This window comes from Euprymna scolopes, chromosome 1 (genome assembly GCF_053919585.1).
Source record: "Euprymna scolopes isolate OS-2025 chromosome 1, ASM5391958v1, whole genome shotgun sequence".
In the NCBI taxonomy this organism is placed as follows: domain Eukaryota; kingdom Metazoa; phylum Mollusca; class Cephalopoda; order Sepiida; family Sepiolidae; genus Euprymna; species Euprymna scolopes.
The window spans coordinates 199,416,607-199,441,606 of record NC_136482.1 but is presented as its reverse complement, the minus strand read 5'-3'; the positions used below and the strand labels follow the sequence as shown (position 1 = coordinate 199,441,606).

General features: G+C 32.4%; 1 protein-coding gene across 16 annotated transcripts in view; it reads right to left on the bottom strand.

Annotated features, from left to right (window-relative positions):
• The window catches only part of LOC145279450 (E3 ubiquitin-protein ligase TRIM45-like), a 556,560-nt gene that overhangs the window by 354,039 nt on the left and 177,521 nt on the right, over window positions 1–25,000 (bottom strand). For all 16 annotated transcript variants that reach the window (XR_013868407.1, XR_013868402.1, XR_013868415.1 and 13 more), the window contains one exon: window positions 19,180–19,256. The gene's annotated coding sequence lies outside the window, so the exon portion shown is untranslated. The remainder of the gene's footprint in view (window positions 1–19,179; window positions 19,257–25,000) is intronic.

The following is a 25,000-nucleotide window of genomic DNA, read 5'->3' as shown; positions in this document are numbered from 1 at the left end:
ATACCATACCTGTTTAAACTATTATTATTATGCCATACCTGTTTAAACTATTATTATTATTATTATTATTATTATTATTATTATTATTATTATTATTATTATTATTATTTTATATTATACCATACCTGTTTAAACTATTATTATTATTATTATTATTATTATTATTATTATTATTATTATTATTATTATTATTATTATTATTATTATACCATACCTGTTTAAACTATTATTATTATGCCATACCTGTTTAAACTATTATTATTATTATTATTATTATTATTATTATTATTATTATTATTATTATTATTATTATTATTATTATTATTATTATTATTATTATTATACCATACCTGTTTAAACTGAAACACGCTTATGACAATATTCTTATGTGGACCTATATTTAAAAAAAACTTGTTAAATTTTGTGACATATTTCCATTCTATGAAGGTCAGGTGCGAACGCAGACGCCATAATTTTATCATCCCATTCCTTCTCAAGCTGAAATATATTTATCAAATTATTCTTATGCGCATCTATATCAAAAACCCTTGTAAAAGTTTTCGTTTCTGTTTTTTTAATTTCCATTCTTTGTGGAGCGGGTGCGTACGCAGACCCCACAATTTTAATGAACCACCCATGTTCAAAATGTAACATAACCATGTTTGCTTCTTCTATCATTGTATGTGGTCAGTTTTGTATAATAGTAAACCATATTGGAGCCTATTTTGTACAGAAACACACATACACACATTCAGACATTTAGCTTTATATATATTTATATATATATATATATATATATATATATATATATATATATATATATATATAAATGAACACATAACTCGGTTTGTTCCTTTTTATTTTCATTTCTCAATTTTGTCAGAATACTATTTCCATTATTCTCATCATATATATATATATATATATATATATATATATATATATATATATATATATATATTCTCCTAACGTCATTTTTTGTTCTATATTTCGCGGTATCACGTGGCAAACTCTGTAGCTGCTTTTCTAATTTTGAACACTCTTCCGCTGTCTTCTCTTGAAAAAGGACTAATAGGTCTGAAATATATTGAGATTTATAACAACATTGAAAACAACAGGAAAAAAAAATTTACTGTTGTTTAGAGTTAAAATTTGTGTGAAAAACAAAAACAAACAACAAAAAAAAAGAAATTTATTTCTTTTGTTTTCATTTAATTTTACTCTATATAAAAAAAAATCTCGCATTGTTCTTGGCTTTTAATTTTACCTTATAATTTTCTTCAACAATGCTTCAAGCAAACTACAATCTACTTATATATATATATATATATATATATATATATATATATATATTGAGAGAGAGAGAGAAAGAAAGAGAGAGAGAGAGAGAGGGGGTCAGAGGTAAAGAAAGATTATAATTTTCTTTAACTTCTTACCAAACTCTGATTTCATACAACAATTAAAAAAAAGTAGTAATGCGTTTTCGTTTATAACCGACATTTTTTTAACGTGAGATCGAAAAAGAAATCTGGTGGATAAAACGTGGTCATTAAAATCGGTTTTGTAGCCGATTTCAGATTTCCCTTCATTGTATTTCTTAGGGAAAAAAGTCTGTAACATGATAAGCTTTATGCAGATTTATTTACGTATTTTATTTGTAAGTGAAATGAATAGCTGACCTGATTGCAATAAACTATCGTTTAATATATCATCTGGTTCATTTCCAGCATTTCTAGATATGGGAAAATTATTTGAGGGCGGCCTTTCAGACATTTCTAGAAGTAGGAGAATTATTTATGACGGCCCTTCAGACACTTCTAGATGTGGGAACTTATTTGAGGGCACTCTACGGACATTTCTAGATGTAGAAAACTTATTTGAAGGCGTCCCTTCAGACATTTCTAGAAGTAGAAATAGTGCCCCTTCAGACACAGAGGAGAATTAATTGAGGGCGTCCCTTATGACATTTCTAGAAGTAGGAGAATTATTTGGTGGCACCACTTCAAACATTTCTAGAAGCAGGTGAATTATTTAAGGATACGGCTTAAGATATTTCTAGATGTATTAGGGATTATTTGAGGTCGTCCCTTTCGGACTTTTCCAGATGCAAAAAACGTATACGGGGGGGGGGGGCTCTCTAACCCTAACCATAATTCTGTCGGACATCTCCAAATGCATGAGACTTATTTCAGAGCTCCCCTTCAGATATTTCCGGCTTGGATTGCGAAATCGATATCCCAATCCACTGACTACTTAAGCTTTAAACGGTCTACGATATCGTATGCTTCTATACAACCTATTAAATAAATCTCAAACGTCTGTGTGTTTGTGTGTGCGTTCGTATGTCCACTAAAAACTTTTCTTATCCGCATTATTACACATCAAATGTGGATCACTTACAAAGAATCAAAATGGTTAATATTTATTTAATATCACAAACACATTTTTATCAAAGATATAGCAAAGATACCCTAACTAGGTGAGGAAATTTATGAAGAGTCGTACCAAATATTAGCTTAATTTTTTAACTTAGCCTTGAAAAATGGTGACACCATTCCTAGGTCAGAGACATAATGTCAGGTTTAGTCATGATCAGTCCAGTGGTGTGGGCTGTAGGATAGTTGTACAGACAGACACACCTGAACGCTATTACTATATATATAGATTTGATTATTAAAGAAAAGTTAATGTTCTTAACTTCTTTAATAACTCGTCATTTAAAAGGTAACGCAGAATTTAATGCAACACTCGAATATGCATCTCGTATAGAGATGAAGTGTTAATCACATGAAGTGTTAATCACATGAAGTGTTAATCACATGAAGTGTTAATCACATGAAGTGTTAGTCCTTTGGTTTCTGAGATTGAAATTAAATGAAACAGGGTAAGTTTAAAGGAGGAGTTGGAAGACGTTGGGGGGTTGAAGAACATGGTGAGAAAGATACATATAGAAAAACGACTGAATGTAATCGACATTTGATTATTAAAAAATATTTTTTTTTACAATCACTCTTGTGATTTGTACACAACTAGCCAACTAGTAGATGATCTGCAAGAAATAAAAGAAACCCGGTTTTCATCAAACGGAAATGGAATCATGTCTTTTCTATGGCGACAATTTTATCATTCATCCCTTATATATATATATATATATATAATGAACTCATTTTTTCCCTCTGATTTCGACCTTAATAGGATTAAAAATCAAGACATTTCATGCAAATCTAATATGCACAGTACAATATCTGTGTGTTATAGGCCTATTACCGTTCCACTTCCTCGATAATCGTAGATTCCTATATTTTTTATGCTGTGAGTTCGCTGCCAAAATCGGATAAAATCAATGGAGGTAGTAAAATCTTTTCTCTCTAATAAATTTCTCCTTCTCCAGCCACCACTTTAAACTGTTGCGGGATCGTTTATAAGGGACAGTTACGAAAGAACACCGGTTTGGGGTTTCGTTACTTCGTAGTTGCTTAAAAAATCTGGAATGGACTCGAAAGGTTATTTATGCCATTTTTTTTCGCTTTTTGTTGTGTTTTTTTTTGTTTTGTTTTAGTTTTTCCGAAGACGTTCATCATTTTTTCCCCTGATTTTTCCTTTTTGTTTTTTGTTTTTTTCGATTTCTTTTGTAAATAAGTTTTACGTTTATTCGCTTTTTTTTTTTTTTTTTTTTGGTTTTGGTTTTGGTTTTGGTTTCGCCGATTTTGTAGAGAAGTTTACCATCGTTTTTTGTTGTTGTTGTTGTTGTTGCTATTTTTCTTTAAACAGGGGTATTCTTTACTTTAACCCCCCCCCTTTACACACACATCTCCAAACAACCGGGCAACGCCGGATACCCCCGCTAATAAAGCAATAATTTAGTTGGTGCGACGCAAACCTAGCAGACAGATGGGAACGCTTTTCTTTTTGTTTCTCTCATCTGGATTAGAAAATGATTAAAATAAGAAAAATTAAAAAAAAAAAACAGCAGATTTTATGCTGTAACCGACAACCTGGCAAGAGGCAATAGTTTGTTGAATTCATATCGTAAATATTTCTCATCTTTGTTGGTCATCAATCTATTAATAAAGAATCTTGAAATTCAAGATGGCGACCAATAAACTGTTCAAATTTGGGGAATAAAATGAAGTCACAAAAGCGATAATTAATTTAAATTAACGATGTTCATCACACCAATCGCGGTGCTTGTTTAAATTAGTGATTTTTTAGACCAACACATTTCCGGTGAAAACATTACATACTATCGTTTCATGTCGAAATTAGTATAAATTTAAAAAATTATAAAAAATTATCCAGTTGTTTTTTAACAATAAAAAAATTATAAGTAATACAATTGCGTTTTAATTTGAGTCAAAGATTATCTCCCTTGTTTGCCATACTGTAACGTGGCCGTTACGTTCAAACCGTTTTTGTCACAGTTCAAAGCTCTCTTGGGCCCCCACACCATCCGGTAACGTCGCAAAGGAACAAACAAATAAAAATAAACAAATCCGACTCGGTATTTTAGCAAAAGGCATTTATTACCGGTACTTTCCAAGCAATGTCTGCTTCTTGTTTTGGTTTTAGTATTCATTTCGTCTGCCATAATATTAACAAAACCCTGCCATCTCGACACCAGCTAAAAAGTCTATTGCCGCCACCACCACGAGGCCACACGTCCATCTTACCCAACCGCGTTTTTCTTTCTTCTCACACTGACCATAGTCAGCCATTTCTCGTCTTTAATCTTTCCTGGTGTGCACTTATCTTCTCTGTAACCATGTGTTGTCTTTTTTTTTCTTGTGACGTGAGCCCGCACACACTTGCTAATTTACATACGTGCTCAAACTGCTGCTGTTACTATCTTTGCTAAACATCTATCTTGCTGATATTTTACATGCTCCCATATGCTCTCTATTACAATACTGAATTGGTTGCACAACTTTTCCACATTAAAATATACGATAAAATTCAATAATTCGACAAATTTTAGTTTTACTTGTAATTATTTTTCTATTAGACCATTTTTTGTAATTTTGCGACTTGATACTAATTTCCGCATGAACTGTAAGTTCGCAAAAACATTTTCACCTGAAATGTGTTGCTTTAAAAAGATCATCAACATACTTAAGCACTGAAGCACTCACAGAACTCACTAAAATGACGCAGTTTCTTGCATTGTTTGCAGTTCACCATTGCAGTTATCATAAAAAGCTGCAGTTAATATGTTATGAAATGAACATGTCATAAAATTGACTTGATCGTAGGTGTAAAATATGTGCATTTTCGTGCTGCAAGATTGCAACATATTAACAAGAGATTCAAGCAGTTTTCCATAGAATGAAGACATGTTGTATACTGGGGGGGGTTCTATATAAAATGGAAGTGTGTATATCGAGTGTACATATAAACAGGTGTGTATAAACACGGGTACCAAACTGTGTACATGTTATATGTCATGTTCGTTGCGTGTGTGTACATTTTAACACATATAATAAACATGTATATATATATATATATATATATATATATATATATATATATATATATATATATATATATATACCTTTCACACTAGTTCAACAAACGGGACAAATAGCACCATTGTCTATTTGCCTAGACAAGGGAAGGACATACCTTTTTGGTCGGAACCATCGTTGTATTGTTCCAGACGCATTTCTGAAAATGTAGTCATTTTCTATCCTAAAAACTCAGACAATCAAACTGTTTTTCCACATTTACTTTTTATTCCTGTTGCAACTTTTTGTTTTCTGGTGTTGCACTAGCAGTGTCAGAAATTTCGTGAAAACTATTGAATAATTCCACCCGCTCTCTTTCGAAGCTTATAACTCCTCGAAAAATGTAATTCAAGCCCTAATTTTTTTTTTTTCAATTAAAGGAGCAAGGACCAAGGTTTCATTAAAAACAATAAATAAATAAACAAACAACGTGTTTTTTTAAAAAGCTTTAAAACTTCGTAAATTTCTAAAAAAACACTACTTTTTTTGTTCTAAATTTGAATATATTATTTATTGATCTTTTATCTTCAATTTGTGATATATAACATTTTGGTACATGAATTAATTATTTACTTTTTAATAGACATTTGAAAGGGGGGGGCGTGAATAAAAAAAAAACGTTTGTCTAAAATATTATATTTGGTTGAAAATATCGTAAAAATAGAATCAATAGAAAAATTTTGATAGATTTTTAAAGTTTAAAAATTGAAAAATACTGAACTCGTAACATTCAATTAATTTCATTACTGTTTTTTAAAAAATAAAAAAATATTTCTATTACTTTTAAAACAACTTTAATAGTTTATTTTGGAAGTATAATCCATAAAGAAAATAAACAACCCACCTTTAAAGGAGAAATTACGAGTTTTTAATATTTTATTTGCAGTTTCGTGTTAGGGGTTTCAAAAATTCCTACACAAATTCTGATACACCTTGTGTAGCACTAGGTGTATCAGAAAGTGGCCATTAAAAATGATTATCAGAACTTTTATAATTCAACTTACTATTTTTCGAAGCTTATAAATACTTGAGAAATGTAATTCAAATCCTAATTTTTTTTCAATTAGAGGAGCAAAGACCACATTTTTTTTTTATTACATTTTCACCCCAAACAAGGCACATTGCCACTTTGGTGTAGGGGGCTACTATCAGGGGAGACAACTACTGGGGCACTATGTAGGGATTTGGGCAGGCTATTACTTTTTCAGGGATTACATATTACCATCTTTCCAGCTGAATGCTTCCATAGTTGAATGATTCCCAACCAGCTGAAAACCTGCCTATTCCAACTCTTTCGCTCAATAATCCTGATTAACTCCTGACTGATTGCGTATATTTCCAAACCATCTCGTTACGTCACCAACTCCACGTGATGGAAGACATAAATCGAATCATTTACCTTCGTCACGTATTTTATGTTCTAACATTCTTTTATCTTAAAACATATTTTTTTTTATTTCTCTAAAATTCCTTTTTGGTATTGTCTATAGAATCTAATCAAGTTAAATTCCTAAAACGTCATTTAATCATATTTGTCCTTGAATTGCATTTTTCTCTTTACAACAAATCTTATTCAATCTACACGATAATAATAATAATCTTCTGTCTCAGATAATTCGGCAAAATTCGAGGTGAGCTAATATGCAACAGAAATAGTCACACTTAAAATAAAATATTGTTAATGACCGTTTTAGCAAAAAAAAAAAAAAATAGTCCACTGATGTTGGCCCACTGCTACGGATGTGGAAAGAAGCATGTGAGCGCGAAAAAGTGAAAATAGAAACAACTACATGAGAACCAACAAAAGATACCGTAAAAATTAAGCAATATCAAAAACGCCTTCAGCGACTTCATCGCCACCAGAACGCAAGATTTTTACGTTACTCGTACAAATAAACTTGTTTTGCATTAGAAAACGTGTTTTGATTCTGATGGTGCTTATTTCGATCAAGACATTTTTGTTTGAATGGAGGTATGTTCATGTATAATGTTTAATGGTGGATGCTCCGACGAACTACAAGACTTTGTAACCCTCAGACGAAAATACCCTCGTCAAACCCGACAAGCAGCAAAGTCGCACCCCTACACAGTAAATATCCCTAGATGTGAGAAAGCCTTCTACTCTAATAGTTGCTTCAACAGAACTCCTAGACTCTGAATTTTCCTTCCCGGTTCCTGCTTTCCCAGCTGTACTGACATGCAGAAGTTCAAGTGTAATGTGAATAGACATCTTACTGCTCAACTCCCTACATAGTATCCCTGCAACTTATATCCCTGATAGTAGCCCCCTACATCAAAGCAGCAGTGTGTGTGTCTGGGGTAATAATGTAATTTAAAAAATGTGAATTTAAAAGTTAAAAAACCGCAATAATTTTCTTGTCAACCTGATAGTAAGGCTTTTAATTTACCGAGAGGCGGATGTGACGTCATACTATTAGAGCAACACAAATCGTTCTTTCTGATTGGCTAATTAGATAAGCTTTCATCATTAACAAATAATAATTTCTAACGACAAATTTCATACAGAATTTTAAATAATGTATCAAATCGATTTAGAAAAATATAATTGAGATTTTGTGTCAGCATGTCTGTGACCAACACTACGTCACAGTTCGTCAAAGATATCACTTATAGTTTAATTTAGATCTTAACACATCGTGCCCTCATGATTTTTTCACAATCCGAATTGGATGAAGAACTAAAAACGATCACTAATACGTTGTCCAATAATGGGTACCCTCTTGATGTGATTAACTCCGCCATAAAAAGGAAAATAAATATTTTTCTCAAATAAAAATCAAAATGGCAGCTAAATGCCCAATTTACATTCGTTTATCTTGGTTAGGGACAATAAGTGAAAAATTCGCCAAACAGATTAGTTCCGCTGTTAAACATTGCTATTTTGCCTCTAAAGTACATGTGTTTTCGACAAAACCATTATTGCCATCCTCTCGAAAGGACGTTCTACCCCCCCCATTATATAAATAATGCCATTTATCAATTTAAATGTAGTTGCAGTGCCAACTACGTTGACAGAACGACCCTTAGTTTAAATGGTCGAATCGAACAACATATACCCAGCAAAATCAGGAATAGAACCTACTGACCAACAGATGTTTTGAGTAATGCGTGTGATTATGCTATAATGGACCATTTGTTTAAAACCCGCGATGTGATGTGATTTTAAGTCATGTTCATTCGTTATTTCATCTAAAGGTCTTGGAAACTATGTCCGTTTAAATAGACCATCTCTCTGTAAACAGAGATTGTCTTTTGAGTCTGGGCGTGGTTAATGTCTAAGGCGTTTCCTCTCCATTGTATAATTATCATAACGAGAGATTTATTTTAGTCGTTCCCTTATTTTTTTTTTTTTTCTTTCCGATAGTTTGATTTTATTTTAGTCGTTCTCCCGTTTGGATTCGTCTACATATAAAAATAAAATAAATAAATGAACAAATAAACCTTCGATTCGGTTTTGAAAAGTGAGGGCGAAACCCAGTTGGCTGACTCTACCCCCTTATTTATTTAATTTTTTTTTTCAACCTTCATTAAATGTTTTACCTCCGTCCTTTTTTTACCATGGATAAAAAAAACTCAGTCTTTCTTTTTTAAAAGCTATAATAAAGCTGTGTACCCCTAAAAAAACTCAGTCTTTCTTTTTTAAAAGCTATAATAAAGCTGTGTACCCCTAAAAAAATAATGAAATAAAATAATATAATAGATTGTGACCAATTAGAATATTTTCCTACGAGACATTTGCAAAGAGTTCTTCCATAGAAACCCTCGTTAGATAATCTAAATTAAAAAGAAAAGAAGAAAAAATAGTCTCCCCCATAACCTTCACAAACAGAAAAAAGAAACGGAGTGGACAAAAAAAAAAAAAGCATTTTGTAATCAAAAAATAATTTGTTTCGTATATCCCCAAAAAATCTTCCTTAAAACAGTAACTTCTTTTACGAAAAAACAACCTACCCACCCAAAAAATACCTCCCAAAAAGTAACAAAAAAATATGTCCCAAAAGACAAAAAATACCTCCCAAAAAGACTACAAAAAAATACCTTAAAAACGAAAAAAAATACATTTAAAAATAAAAAATACATTTAAAAAAAAATACCTTAAAAAATAATTTAAAAAAAGAAAAACTTCCCGTTTTTTTTTTTGTTTTTTTTGTTGCAACACATTATTTTACAAAAAAGAAAAAAATTCATGAAACTTAGCATAGATTTATTTTTATTTTTATTTTTATTGTATTTTTATTTTTATTTTTATTGTATTTCCATTTATTCTTCATTGAAATTACTATAAATGTTTTCTATCATGTTTTTTTTTTCTTATAGTTTGAAAAATTGATCAGTGCTCAACCGATCCTGGCGTTTTACATAAGCTGCCGAAATATACCGGCACAATATCATGAAAAAACGTGTCATTTACTGTATAAGCACCGTTTTATGGGACATTCCCATCAGTAAAAAGCGTAGAATAATGTTCTATAAAAAGACGTCGTGACTCGTTCGATGAACTGAGCTTTCAAATGTTGCCAGATTTACTAGAAAAGCAGAAACGATTTGGACAAATCTCAACATTTCTTTGATGCGAAAAACAGAACAATTCAAACAAAGAATTTGCGCAGTGACAAAAGTACAAAAAATATTGTTTGCAACGAAAATTCATATATAGACCATTTATATTGGCAAAGCATTGGATGTTTGGATCTCGCATGCTTTACGGCATATCAACCCATTTTTGTTGCAAATGCTTTATTGTAAACGATTCTTGGAAGACGAACTTTTATTAGTTTTGTTTCATGTTTTATTTTCATTAACTTTGATATTTATATATTTTGATTATGTTTCGACTGATGTATTCACCGACCTTCAATTTGTTTTTATTCATTAGATGGGTTATGCAATTGGTATGATGCAACTGGTATGGTGGTTACAGACGCGCACATGGCATGCTGGGTTCAAGTTTCGTCAGGGCTGCTGTATCACTTTCACTTGAAAGAATGAATTCATGTATATTCTATCTATCTATCTATCTATCTATCTATCTCCAAATATGGACTGAATAGTAAGGTAGGCTCGAATTTTACAATTAATTTGTGGAAAAGTAAAGTCTTTCTCTGCTGACCCCGGCATTGTTGCCAGCTGTCCTGGATATCTCCTTACCACTGGAATCAAGCAATGCCGGAAGACGTGCGTTTGGGGATTTCACAATCTTTGCTTCATAAGAGACTCCCCATTCAGTCACCCTTACAGAGGATATCCATTGTCTCTCGAGACTTAAATACAGGGTGGGGTGATAAAATTATCGCCATAGAAAAGACGACATTATTCCATTTCCGTTTGATGGAAACCGTTTTTCTTTTTTGGTAGCAGATCATCTACTATTTTGCCAATTCTGTACAAATCCGAAGAGCGAAAGGAGTCTTCTGTTATGTCTGAAAGTGACATAATATTCAACAAGCGAGATCGGAGATGCGCCGCTGTACAACTCATGCTCTCTGCCGATTCAAGTTATAACAATAGGATCATTTCCAGCACCGTCAAACTGCATCGTTGATTGCCACGAATAACAAGGTCGTGCCTAAGGTGATGAAAACAAGGTTTCCGGCCACAGTTATGGTTTTTGGTGTGTTTGCAAGTGAGGGCCACATCATGCCACCTCACATCTTCAAAGTCGGCTTAAAAGTCAACACCAAAGTGTATCTGGGTGTGCTGAAGAGTGTGCTGATCCCTTGGTGCAATCAGGTGACCGCTGGCAGAACGTGAGTGTGGCAGCAGGAGTTGGCACCGGCCCACAACCCCAAAGAGACCCAGGCTTGGCTTCAGAAGGAGTACTACGACTTAGTACCCTTTTCTCACTGGTGCCCTTCCTCCCTTGACCTAAACCCACTGGACTACTTCGTTTGGTCATACGTCGAGAACATCAACATGACCTTCCACAACACCAATACCAGCCTGATCGCCGCCTTCCGACGAGTATTCGCTGCGCTCCCGCCAGCGCTTGTTCCCAGTTTCGGATCCATATCGCGGCTGTGATTAAGGCTGACATAATCAAGCTACCTGCATAGACTTTTACAATAAAAGTTCTAAAATTAAGCTGTGGTGTTGTTTTCTTTAGGACAATACTTTTATCGTTCCACCATTATTTGCGTTGATGATACTTGCTTCGTTAAATGCGATGAGATGATCATTTCGACGATTATCTTTAAAGCAACGTTCATGCAGAGAGTGAGATAAACGATCGCACGCGGCACGCCATTAACCTTCTCATAAATCGTCGTCGTATTTAGATCTTGCTTTGGATAACACGATCTAAAACGAAATACATACAACATAAAACAGTTTAAATATGCGTTGACATTTGGTTATGGGAGATGTTGAATTTTGATTACTTCTGTAGAAGAAATATGAATTTTATGATCGTTTTATTGTTACGACTAGAAATCGGTAACAGTAAAAAAAAAATCTTTTCTATTTTAAAATTCAGGTAGAGTTATGTCCCTTTTTTAAGTTCACGATTTTTCTATTCCATGCATTTTCTAACCTTGGCAGACGATTTTCAGAATTTCTAAGTCTTTAATATTCGGATTTAACATATCTGTGATAGACACCCATAAGATGACGTACCTTGATGTTAGGACAGTACTGTTGCCAGTCTAGTGATACAGAGGATGCAATGCTTTTGTAATGAAATAATAAAGTGTGGAGTGAGTTTGGATTTACGAAAAAGATGTCACGTGATGTCGTGAGTGACACATGACAGACAAGTAAAGTTTTCTTTGTTTTTAAGTTTATTAAAAAAAAAAAAAAACGGCGGTCAATTACCAACTCTAAAAAAATCTTTATAATGACGACTTTTAAAGGGTTTCAGGTATGCTGAAAACGAATCTAAGATTTAAAAGTGGCACAGGGAAATAGTTTCCATGATATTAAGAAATTCCTTTTTGAAAAAAGTGGAGATCACTTTCTATATAAATTTAACGTAAAATGAGCACCCACTTTCTAGCCTAGTGATATATATATATAATTTTTTTTTTGGGGGGGGGGGGTTAAATTTCCCCAAACAAGTAGTTTTCCGGATATTAAGCAATATAATTCCTTATGTTATCAGTGGTTGCCACTTCTGTACGAGCGAATATTTTTGACGCACGCGCGTCAAAATTATAAATAATAAAAAAAATAATTGTATAAAATTAACTGAGTATGTTGAGAATCATTTGATTGTAATGCTGCTTCTGGCTACAAGTAGTGTATTTTGTTGATATTACGTCATTGAAAAGCAACAGGAATAGCAATAAACAATTAATAAATATCCAGAAGAACCCCGGGATACGGCATAAAAATTAGTGAGAAAATACAGTACAGTATCTAATACACATGCATATAATCAAATAACATTCTAAATAACAGCGTAAGGCGGGGAAAATACTATAACCAGGGGCAGGATTATCGTATTCCACACCACATCCAGGGGTTCTACCGTATAGTTAAATTGGGCGAATAAAAAGACGATTAAAAACATGAGTGGGTCATCAACTTAATAAGAAAACGTATTATGAACAATATATATATATATATATATATATATATATATATATATATATATATATATATATACAAAGTTTATTTTTTAAATATCGTTAATTTCAATGTATACCGTTTTCGTTTAACGGGTCTAGATTGTTATGCTAAACACCAGTATATATATATATATATATATATATATATATAAAGCTGAATGTATGTGTATCTTGTGTGTGTGTGTGTGTGTGTGTGTGTGTGTGTGTGTGTGTGTGTGTGTGTGTGTGTGTGTGTGTGTGTGTGTGTGTGTGTGTGTGTGTGTGTGTGTGTGGTCACGAATAGGCTACTATATGGTTGACTATTTTAAAAAACTGATTACATATAATGATAGATGTATCGAGACACAGGAATGGGTATGTTTGATCTGGCAGAACGGTGGTTCATTAAAATTGTGGCGTCTACGTTCGCGCCTGGTCCACAACGTATGGAAATAAAAAAAAAAATTTAATTTAGAAAAAATCATTTATAAGTGGTTTTGATATAGATGTACATAAGAATTCTTTGATAAGTATGTTTTAACTTTAATAGGGATAGTATAATAAAATTGTGGGATTGGCGTTCGCGCCTGGTCTCCATAGAATGAAAATAGGCACAAACTTTAATAGGCACCGCCAAAACTGGGGGGGGGGCAGGTCAGTACTTTTTGACGGACCGTCTTTTTAAAAATCTACCAAAAATCAGGTAATTATCCGATCATTACGAAATTTTCAGCGATTATTAGGAGAAGAATGAACTTTATAACAGTGTACTTATTTTTCATAAACGATATTTATATATATATTTTTTTTTGCTTACAAACCCCCCCTTGTTTTGAAGTGGGAACAAATATGCTTAAAATAATCATCTGAAACTGAACAAAACATATTGTGTTGTTATAAGGGACAGAATTATAGATTTAAAAAAAAAAAAAAAAAAAAAACTTGTTTGCATACCTTATTTTGACGTCTGAATATCAGAACTTCGATTGTGTTTAATTATCCCGCTTTTGAGTTTTGAAGTGTGAAATTCGGTGAATATGTTAAGTAAAATAATTAATTTAAGTTAAGCAAAACAAAAAAAAAAGATTTTTTAATATTTATACGAAAAAAGCCATTTTAAAATTTTTGATAAATAAATTAACAATTTTTTTTTAGCGAGCCGAATAATGCATGACCATTATTAAACAGGGCATGCTTTGAATAATCGATACAAAAAAAAAAATTCGATAAATATTGTGCCCTTTGTGTTAAAAATAACATCATTTTTTTCGATCCCGTTTGAAAACGTTTGCCGCTTTTCGACTACGGTGGACCAAACGCGCTGAAATAATTTTTTTTTATTCTTCTTTAAATTGCCCCCACCCCATTTTGGGGAGTCTGGCCCCCACACACATACACATTAAAAACCAAACTCATACAAATGGTCACCCATCTGGTACTGGCCAGCCTCAGCTTAATAATACATTGAAATTTTCGTCACTGAAAAATAAGTTTTTTGGGCCTGTTTGGTCTTCCATAGTTTTCTCCTTATCAGGCACAAACGTAAACAGAGTCGCGAAATCGACGCGAAATCTGGTTAGCTATATGAATAAGTGGAATTATTTGAAATTCAGGTACTTATATTATAATATTTTTGCATATTCTCTTAGAAAATCATCCTAAATCTTAGTTAGACAATAAATAAATAAATTAATTATTTCAAAAACCTTTTTTTTTTAATATTTATGTACGTTTTTTGTGCAAGACAAAAAATGTCAATTGTTAACTTTTGGGGAAAATTTAACATTTAAAATTTAATTAAAAATAGTAGAAAAAGTTTTACATTATTCTGTTTTCTATATGATAAAATTCAGGGTTTTATCTTTCTGGAAAAAAAAAGTTACTCAGAAATAATGGATTTTAATAAATGTAATTTAGTTTTAAAAAACAACAACAACAACTTGATTTTGCGGCCATTTTTGGCGGTGCCTAAACTTTAATAAAGACTTTTCATATCTATCTGTGTAAGTATACTTTGATAATTATGTTTCAGTTTGAAGAAATATGGTATAATAAAATTATGGGGTGTTCGTTCGCACCTGACCTCCATAGAATGGAAATATATCACAAAGTTTAACAAGGTTTTTTAATATAGATCCACAGAATATTGTGATAAGTGTTTCAGTGTGAACAGGTATGGTATAATAAATTATGGGGTTTATCTATATTATTTTTACTTTCATCATATTTTGCTTTGGTTTTGATACCCCTAAATTCGAAGCTATCTCTTTACAATCCAGTGAAGCTTTTTAGTATTTATTCAAATTTATGTCGATGTTTAGTGTTCCCAGTTAATAAAGAAGGGAAAATCAAAGAAGGACAGTAAACCGAACGAACAAAAAATAATTTATATAATTTGTACATTTTTTCAACACGCTTGTCAATTTATGAACTTAATTATTATTTAACGCAAAATATTAAAACCTTCGAATCGGAGAAGCTGACAAAATTATTTAATCAAGGGAGGTAATTCTCATACAATGGCTTTTATCTACGGAAACAAAGGAAAACTATTTTTTTTATTTACTGAAATTATTATGTAAATCAATATAGAAATATTTATGCAAATTTCCGATAAAGAAAAATTGTAAATCGGCATTTAACTACAAATTTATTTTGTAACCAATCGTAATGAAGAGTCATTTGAAAAAGTACAAATCAGAATAAATTTCGCCGAGAGTTATCGCCCTTTAATTGTTACAATGGCTATTCTGAAAACGCTTCGATTGAAAATTCGTGTTAAGCGATAGAATTGTTGCTTCAAACTTAAGCATGACATATCAAGCAACTGGCAAAACCTCTCATATAGAGAGGTGTGGATATATCTTAAAATGCTATTTAAAACTAATGGTTGACCGACAAAATGATATTTCAAAGTTGAGCCCTGACGGCCCGTGATGATGGATGGACAGAGCTGTTTAGAGAAATACATAGACGCGTTTAACCTTGCATTAGTCACCTGAGTATTCCAAACATGGTTAGTCCCATGGAATGCTCATACACCCCAGTACAAAAATGTTTATAGTGTTATTATTTTGTAAAATATAATTATCCTGTTGGTTCATGAAAATAATAATCCCATCAAAACTTATAAAGAAAATGCCAAAACATTAATTTCAGAGGAACCTAATGATAAATAATATCCGTTTATATCTATAAATTTTCATTCTTACTGGGAAAATGCAAAAATATATAAATCATAAAATCATATGTTAGTCAAGTGAGGTGACTGAACACCCCAGAAGGACAAAGCGAGGTCTACCTCCAAGAAAAACTAAGATAAAACTGCACCATATCACGTGTGCTATACCCTCATTGAGTCAGGAGAATACTGGGAGGGAGGAAAAAAATAAATTGCCAACTAGGAATTATGGGCACCTAAGCAAAATTGAGGTGACAAAAAATACCATAGGACTAACGCAGGGTTAAAGAAAAAAGAGGTGGAAAATGTTAGTGTTAAGTTTACATTGATTGGATGTCTAACAAAAGCGTCATTTGCCATTTTTTTTTTTTTTTTTTTTTTTATTTTAACCGAAACAGTTTGAGGGGATGTGTTGTAATTGAGACAGTGAACGAACATATCTCGTGAAACTGGTAAACATTTTAATTTTTTATTAAATAATTGGAAGAGTGCAGAACGACTCTCTATGAAAAAAAAATACAACAGTAAAAAAAAAGAAAAATTTATATAATGTACGTAATCGCGATTGAAGAAAATATCACATTCCAAAAATCATGTAAATTGATCAGGGAGATTTATTTTTATAAACAAAATCATTTTAAAGCGAATTTGAGCTTTCCCAGTTCCCACCCACGTTTTAAAAATCTTGCACGTTTGAATTATTTTGAGTAATCTCCGATGTTTCATCAGATTTTTTTCAAGATGGAGTCACGAAGTTGTCGCTCATAGTTTAGCCATAAAATTCGATTTTTTTATTTTAAAAATAAAACTACTTGATCAATTTACATGATTTTTGGTGTATGATATTTTCTTTCTGTCATGTAAATACATACAGATTTTTCTTTTCTTCTTTTTCTTTTTTTTTTTTTTTCATGAGGGAGGATTCTGAATAAGCACCAATAAAAGTAAATGTAATTATTTTGGATGGTAAGCAAGAAACATTATGCAGAATTGAAAATTGCAGAAAAATAATACCACTTGTCAATGTTCGAAGAAAATAAAAATCAAATAATTAAAAAATTTTACATGAAATAAAAACAATTTTTCTAATTTATTTATTTTTTATTTATTTTTATTTATTTTTATTTATTTATTATTATTTTTTTGACAAAATATTATTAGTCGGCGAAGAACCACCAGAAATTAAACGTACGGCTTTAAATTACTAACTAGTAATGGGATGATTCCAATATTTTCCCGATTTCAATACAATTATCGATTCCAATTCTTTCTAAATATCTAACTACAATTTTTTTTTACGATTATCGTAAAAACATGTGCTAAATATGCAAATATTTTCTCAAACGTAAAAATACACGTGTAAATGATTATATATCGATTTTAGTTTTACTAATATTTTAAAATCAATAAATATTCAATATTTTATTATTGCTATCAGCAGTTGAAAAATGTTTTTAACAAAATCAAATTAAAAAAACAATTAAAGAATCGTTTTTGGCATTGGGAAATAAGCACAAATTTTTCCAATTCTGATGCCGATTCCGATATCCCTAAGTTCTGATTTTTCTGATTCCCGATTCTGATTAATCTTTTCTTTTCTTTTTTTTTACAAGGTGATCACCACTTATCAAGGCCCGGAAGCCACTAAGGGATAAGGGTTATTGCATGTACAGTACGTTAGTGTAGGGGTTTAATAAAAATGTCTACTTAAGGGGACGGTTCATCAGGAATTTGTTTACGTTGGACTTGAAGACATCCAGGTTGTAGTCAGGTGGGAAGCAAGCAGACGGAACAGAGTTCCACAGGCGTGCAGTTCTAAGAAAGAAGCTTTGTTCATGGAATCTACGTTTTCATTTAGGCACAGATAAAGAGTGGGGAAAATTTTTCACAGTGGTTTCAGCTAGACGAGTGGTTTTCGTAAAAGATTTGCGAGGGGGGACTAGAGATTGGAGCTCAGACGACCACCTAACATGGAAATAATGATAAAACAAAGATAGGCTCGCAACGTCTCTTCTATGGGAGAGAGGTTGCAGGGAAGAGAAAAGGGCATCCCCCACTAAGCCACGAAGTCTATTTTGTACTCTGTCCAGATATGGCAGCAGTATCCCATCCTTGGACGTACTTGGCTTTTATATAGATAGAGAATTGCATCAGTAGTGAGATATCTTCTTGAGCGGTAGAAGGATCCCACCATCTTTCCAGCGACCTTGGCAACAGACTTGATTAATTGTTCCAACACTTTTACTGACCTCCCAACGACAGAAGGTCATGTGAAAAAAATCAGCTCCCTAAAAAGGTGCCTTCTAAAGTGGGGCAAAAAATGTAATTTACATCAGTCTAGAAGGATTTCTATTTCATCAATCATGGACAGAACAGATACTTCACTTTGAATTATTTATTTGCCACAGGGGAACATTTTACATTGTAATAAATTAGACACAAAGCCATCAAATTATTTAATTTAATGGTCATGTCGTAAGTAGTAACATATTTTTTACAGAAAATATGTTTTTTCACGATTTCATGATCTGTTGACTTGCCATAACAAGGCAGGCTGCAGTTATGTCCCTTGTTCATTATATTTATTATTGAAGTTAGAACTTGTAATTATTTCGAAAATTATTTTCATTAATAATAATACTTTTACTTCATCGTTTTTCGTAATTTTTGGATATTTTACTAATTCCGATATGACAATTAATAGATACCATTAGTTTTGATTGAAATCCAATATTTTGATTTTCAAGTTTTGTTCATATTCTGAAGAGGTGCTAAAAATTATTTTATATATATGTGTGTGTGTGTGTGTGTGTGTGTGTGTGTGTGTGTGTGTGTGTGTGTGTGTGTGTGTGTGTGTGTGTGTGTGTGTGTGTGTGTGTGTGTGTGTGTGTGTGTGTGTGCAAATTATATGAAAACATGCTAAAAAATTTACCTGGAGTGTTGTCTTCTACCTGTTCAATTGGTCCAATTTCTCAATGGATCGTTAGAAACACGGATCGTTTGGATGCTCTGAAAAGAACAGAGAATAATTAGTTCCGATGAATCTTTTTTTTAACAATAATTACATTTTTGATAGTAATGTTATTGTACATGTAGTTAGAAAAACGATCTTTTTCGTGGAAACTTCAAACAGTGCATGAAGCCACTTGATATAAGAAGCTAAAATAATACTTCAAGGTCAAAAACTAACCAACAATGAATATCATGCAGATACACACACACACACACACACACACACACACACACACACACATATATATATATATATATATATATATATATATATATATATATATATATATATATATATATATATATGGTAGCTTTGTTCAGTCTTGACAGACTATGGATAACCACTTTAAGGGTGTCTGTGTGTGGAATGTTTGTGGCAAGAGTGGTGAAATCTCCAACCACATTATCCTTCGTCGGCGTTGTTAAATACCATTGGCAGGTGAAGGTTCAGGACGACTGGAATCAATGCTGAGAAATGCAGAGAATTGCCAAATAGTCCCCCATTTGGCACTAGTCAGACTCAACGTTGCTTAAATTCTGTAATCTGACAATAACCGGTGTGTCACGTGATTATGCCGTATATATAAACATACATACATACATAGATTCCGACTCAAAAAACGGTTTTGTCAGAAACATCTCTCATGGAATGTGAGGACTAAAAGATAAAATAAAGGAAGCGAAAGTTACAAAGTTGTCAAAAGTAAACCCAAGATTCATTTTCTACTTTTCATTACGGTGCAAATTAATCGAAATTAAGGGTCAAAAATACCAGTAAAAAGTCATAAAAATCCATGCCTTCTTTTGTTTCGATAAAAAAATAAAATTTGCAAGGAATCTGATTTATTTCTAAAAAAAACAAAAAAAACTGTTACATCTCGATTTGTTTTATTTTAGTTCTGTGAATTTAAAGGGAAGTAACTACGAATTACTATCGCATTTTATAGATTATCTACCTTTCCATGTACTGACGTTACTTGCCTCCCCACAATTTAAAAGTTGGTTTTAATACAGCCTCCTCCCCCCCCCCCTAAAAGCTCTCTGGAACAGAAAATACATATTGAGCACTATTGAAATAAATACTAAAATCTAAAAGTATATATAACATATGACGTTATAATTATTATACATGTGGAAGAGTTGGAATTTCCTCGCATTAAACACCTACATTTTTTTAACTGTTTACTTATGAGAAAGCAAGTATTTTTTTTTTTACTCATACGCATCACATGTGAAAAGGGAGATAATTCTAAAGTATTACTGTAGTAATTTGTAGTTACTTTCCTTTGTTTTTACTTTATTCTGAAATAAAATAAATTTACATCCACTTTGTAATTACCAATGTAAGAAAAAAATTATATATATACTAGTAAAAGTATCCGTCGTTGACTGGGTTCAAAAACAGCCTACAGAAAATGGACTCTGATTTATGAAAGTATGATAGGTTATGAAAAGGAAGGGTTGTAAAGAGTAAATAGATAGCTTCGAATTTGGGGGTATCAAAACCAAAGCAAAATATGATGAAAGTAAAAATAATATAGATAAACCCCATAATTTATTATACCATACCTGTTCACACTAAAACACTGTGGAACTATATTTAAAAAAAACCTTGTTAAACTTTGTGACATATCTCCATTCTATGGAGGTCAGGTGCGAACGAACACCCCATAATTTTATTATACCATATTTCTTCAAACTGAAAGATAATTATCAAAGTATACTTATGCAGATAGATATGAAAAGTCTTTATTAAAGTTTTTGCCTATTTCCATTCTATGGAGGCCAGGCGCAAACGCAGACCCCCACAATTTTATTATACCATCCCTATTTTTGTTAAAACATACTTATCAAAGTATTCTTATGTACATCTATATCAAAAACACTTATAAACGTTTTTTTTTAATTTTTTATTTCCATACTTTGTGGATATATATATATATATATATATATATATATATATATATATATATATATATATATATATATATATATATATATATATATATATATATATAATTATTTCCACCACAGCCAACTACGCCATAGCTCTTGTTTGGCTGTGGAATAATTATATATTCTCTCATTATCTCATTATATGATCTCTTACATTCTGATATATATATATATATATATATATATATATATATATATATATATATATATATATATATATATATATATATATTATATATATAAATTAAAAGGAGATTAGAACAATAGTCTAAAGAGCTGAGTGTATTTTAATGTAACAGTGAAATTACTAGTTTAATTAAAATACAGGAAAGGGAAGGTGCTCGTTGTAATTTAGATATATAATAAGCTCGATAGTTAAATGTCCTAGAGCTAATTCAATATTAAGTAATGTGATTGATAATTTAAAATTTAAAAATCAAATTATAATCAAATTAAAATTCGTTTCATAAGAAGGAACAACAACAAAATCAATTATCTGTACGATCGTTTCGGAAAACAATGCTTTTTATTGTGGTATACATCAAGTTACGTACAATATTTACATATAGTTTTTTAATAAGCAAGGTCTCCTCGTCAACAAATTTTGAAGGGTTTTTATTGAATTTAAAAGACACCATAAATAAACCTAGCATTAAAAGTAAGGCAGATGAATCTGAAAAAATTGAAATAAAATTTCAAAAAGCGAAAAATTGAAAGGTAAATATCTCTATATATTTTTAAAGCAAACTTATAATGTAAATTCAAAAATCTATATTTTACTCTATTTATTTTATATCTCTAACCCATATTAATTTTCTTATAAATTTTAAATCCAGACCTTTTATTTCAATTTTTTCAATTAAAGAGCACTATACAGGGGAATTTGAATGTGCCAGAAATAAGAAAAAAAAAACAATTAAAAGAAGGATTTAATCTGAAATTACTGCGTTTAAAACCGACTAAAACTAAACTTGGCACAACGAGGGAGAAAAAACGAGGGAGGAAAACGGGTCAAAGTTCCCTAAAGAGAAATAAAGTTTTCGTTGTCTCCTTTTGCCGGCATAAAGAAGGTTTTCGAACCGCAATAGAGACAGACTCCGAAATCTTTAAATGATTTTTGGAGTCTGCTCTGTGCTCTGAGTGGTTCGAGGTGTTACCACAGAGAAGACTCCAAAACCCATTTAAAGATTTAGGATATATATATATATATATATATATATATATATATATATATATATATATATATATATACAGTCCTGTTTCGTTGTATCACAACTCATCAGTGCCGCTAGACTAGCATCGCTCCCTAGCCAAGGATTGAACCTAGAACCGTCGTGTTGACAGTAGGCAGTTCTCCCACTCGACCATGAAGGCGACGCCCGTAAATAACTCGTCGGAATGTCTATTTAAATGGACACCCGCTACCACTTATATATATATATATATATATATATATATATATATATATATATATATATATATATATATATATATATATATATATATATATATATATATAAAGAGAGAGAGAGAGAGAGAGAGAGAGGGAGGGAGGGAGGGGGGAGGGGTACAAAGGTTTTTATTTCACCCAACTTCTAAATACTTATATTTTCCACGCATTTTGTCGGCATATGTGTTGAAGCGATGATGGTAGTGGGTGCAGATTGCAAAAACTTAATTGGTTTTAATTTTAATTATTTCGATGATTATTTCAGATTTAGGTTCTACGTTTGCATTTAAGATTTTGAGTTTATAGCCCGAACATATAAGGGAGACAATTCGTGCGTATTACTAAATGTATACGACGTATGTATGAGTTGTTTTTAGTTTGACTTTGATCGCTTCTCCTAAATTAGTTTTGCTGTTTTGGTTCGTGATTGCTGTAAGCAAACAATGACCTTTCACCCGCCCAAATGTTGGCCTTTTGGCATCGGCATCTTCGAAACGCTACTTGAAATCTTGAAATTCGGTATTTAGAAGAGAAGAAGAAAAGAAGAAAACGTTCCTCTTCACAGTGAAAGAAATATGAAACTCAACGGCCGATAAGTAATTTGGTAACTTTGAAATTTGACTCTTCACTATTTGATCTTAGTTCAATGGTTAGAGCAATTTTCTGATGATCAAAAGGTCGAAACCAAAATGATATCATGCTACGTTGTCATGACGCTAAGAAGAGGGCAGTTATGCAGGTTGAAATATCGGCTGAATCACTTGATGAAAAGGAATTGTAATCGGAATCAAGTCAACCGTGGTTTACAACTAAATAATTGTCATATTTCGGCTGATGAATTTTTGTCTCATTTGAAGGTTCTTGATTAGATGTAGAAATGTATCCGTTATTTGATTGACCCCCACCTTTTCTTCTTTTCTGCAACTTCTCTTTCTCACAGACGTGATGTTGCTAGTCTCAGTCTTTTCTAGAAAAAACAAAAGTTATGTTTAAACCAGGATCAAACTCAGAGAAAACCAACCTACCTCCTCCCTTGAGGCTTGCATTTACGAATATCTGCGGGCTTAGAACTAATTAGATAATGTTGAATCATTTCTCCTTGTAAACACCCCGGATATCTTAGCATTAAGTGAAACTAACCTACACTCCTCCATTCCCTCTATCCACTTTAACATGTCTGGTTATCTCCCACTCTGCCGTAAGGAATCGGACAGACATATGCATGGGCTTGGAGTCTATATTCGTAACACTCTCTCCCTGACTAGAGAAATAAAACTGGCAGCATAAATATAGCACTTTCCCTCGATATTAACGCACAAGTACATGTATTTGGTGACTTCAATATCCACCATAGTAACTGACTTGAATTCTCTAATTACACTGACGTAGCTGGTAGCACAACACATAGCTTCTCTATATCCCATTCCCTATCTCAGACGGTTACATTTCCGACACGTTTCCCAGACCAGCAAGATCAACATGCCTCACTTTTAGATCTGTTTCTGACAACAGTTCCCAATGATTGTACAACAAATGCCCACAGCCCACTCGGGAATGCTGATCACGCTGTGATAATGGTAGAAATCAGCCTAAATTCCCGCCCTAAACCTGAAGACCCACTACTCAAAACAACGAGGTATTACAAAAAGGCTGACTGGGAAGCCATCAGGGATCTCATCAGAGATGCCCCATGGGGAAATATTTTTTCTGATCCAGCGGAACAGTGTGCAAATGAGACCACTGAATGGTTCAAAACTGCAATTGAAGCACATGTTTCCACACGGAAATTCTATAGCAAGCCCGACTCTCCCCAATGGTTTACTTCTGCTTGTGCAGCTGCCATTGCTCAAAGCCAGCATGCATACTACAGATTCAACCAGCAAAAGCCCAGTTTCAACAGACAGAAGTATATAGAAGCTAGAAGTAATTATAAGAAAGTAATATCGACAGTTAAGACAGATTACACTGAAACCACCAGAAAATATATCGAAGCACAGAAATTAGGAACCCGTGATTTTTTGGAAATCTACAACAGTGTAGTAAATAATGGGCAGTCAACGATTCCCCCACTATCAAACAATCATGAGGTTGCTTGCACAGCAACCGACAAAGCTAATCTGACTGGCAAGCAGATTGCCTCAAACTCCACATTGGTCCCAGCACACTACTCCCTCCCCGACTTTCTTTGCGGACAGAAACCACACTAGACGATTTGAAAATCACCCCTTCTCAGGTACATGGTATCATAAAAACCTACTAGACACCTCAAAAGCATGTGGACCCGATCTCATCCCGGCTGTGCTATTAAAAAAAAAATGCTCCGCTGAGGTTGCAC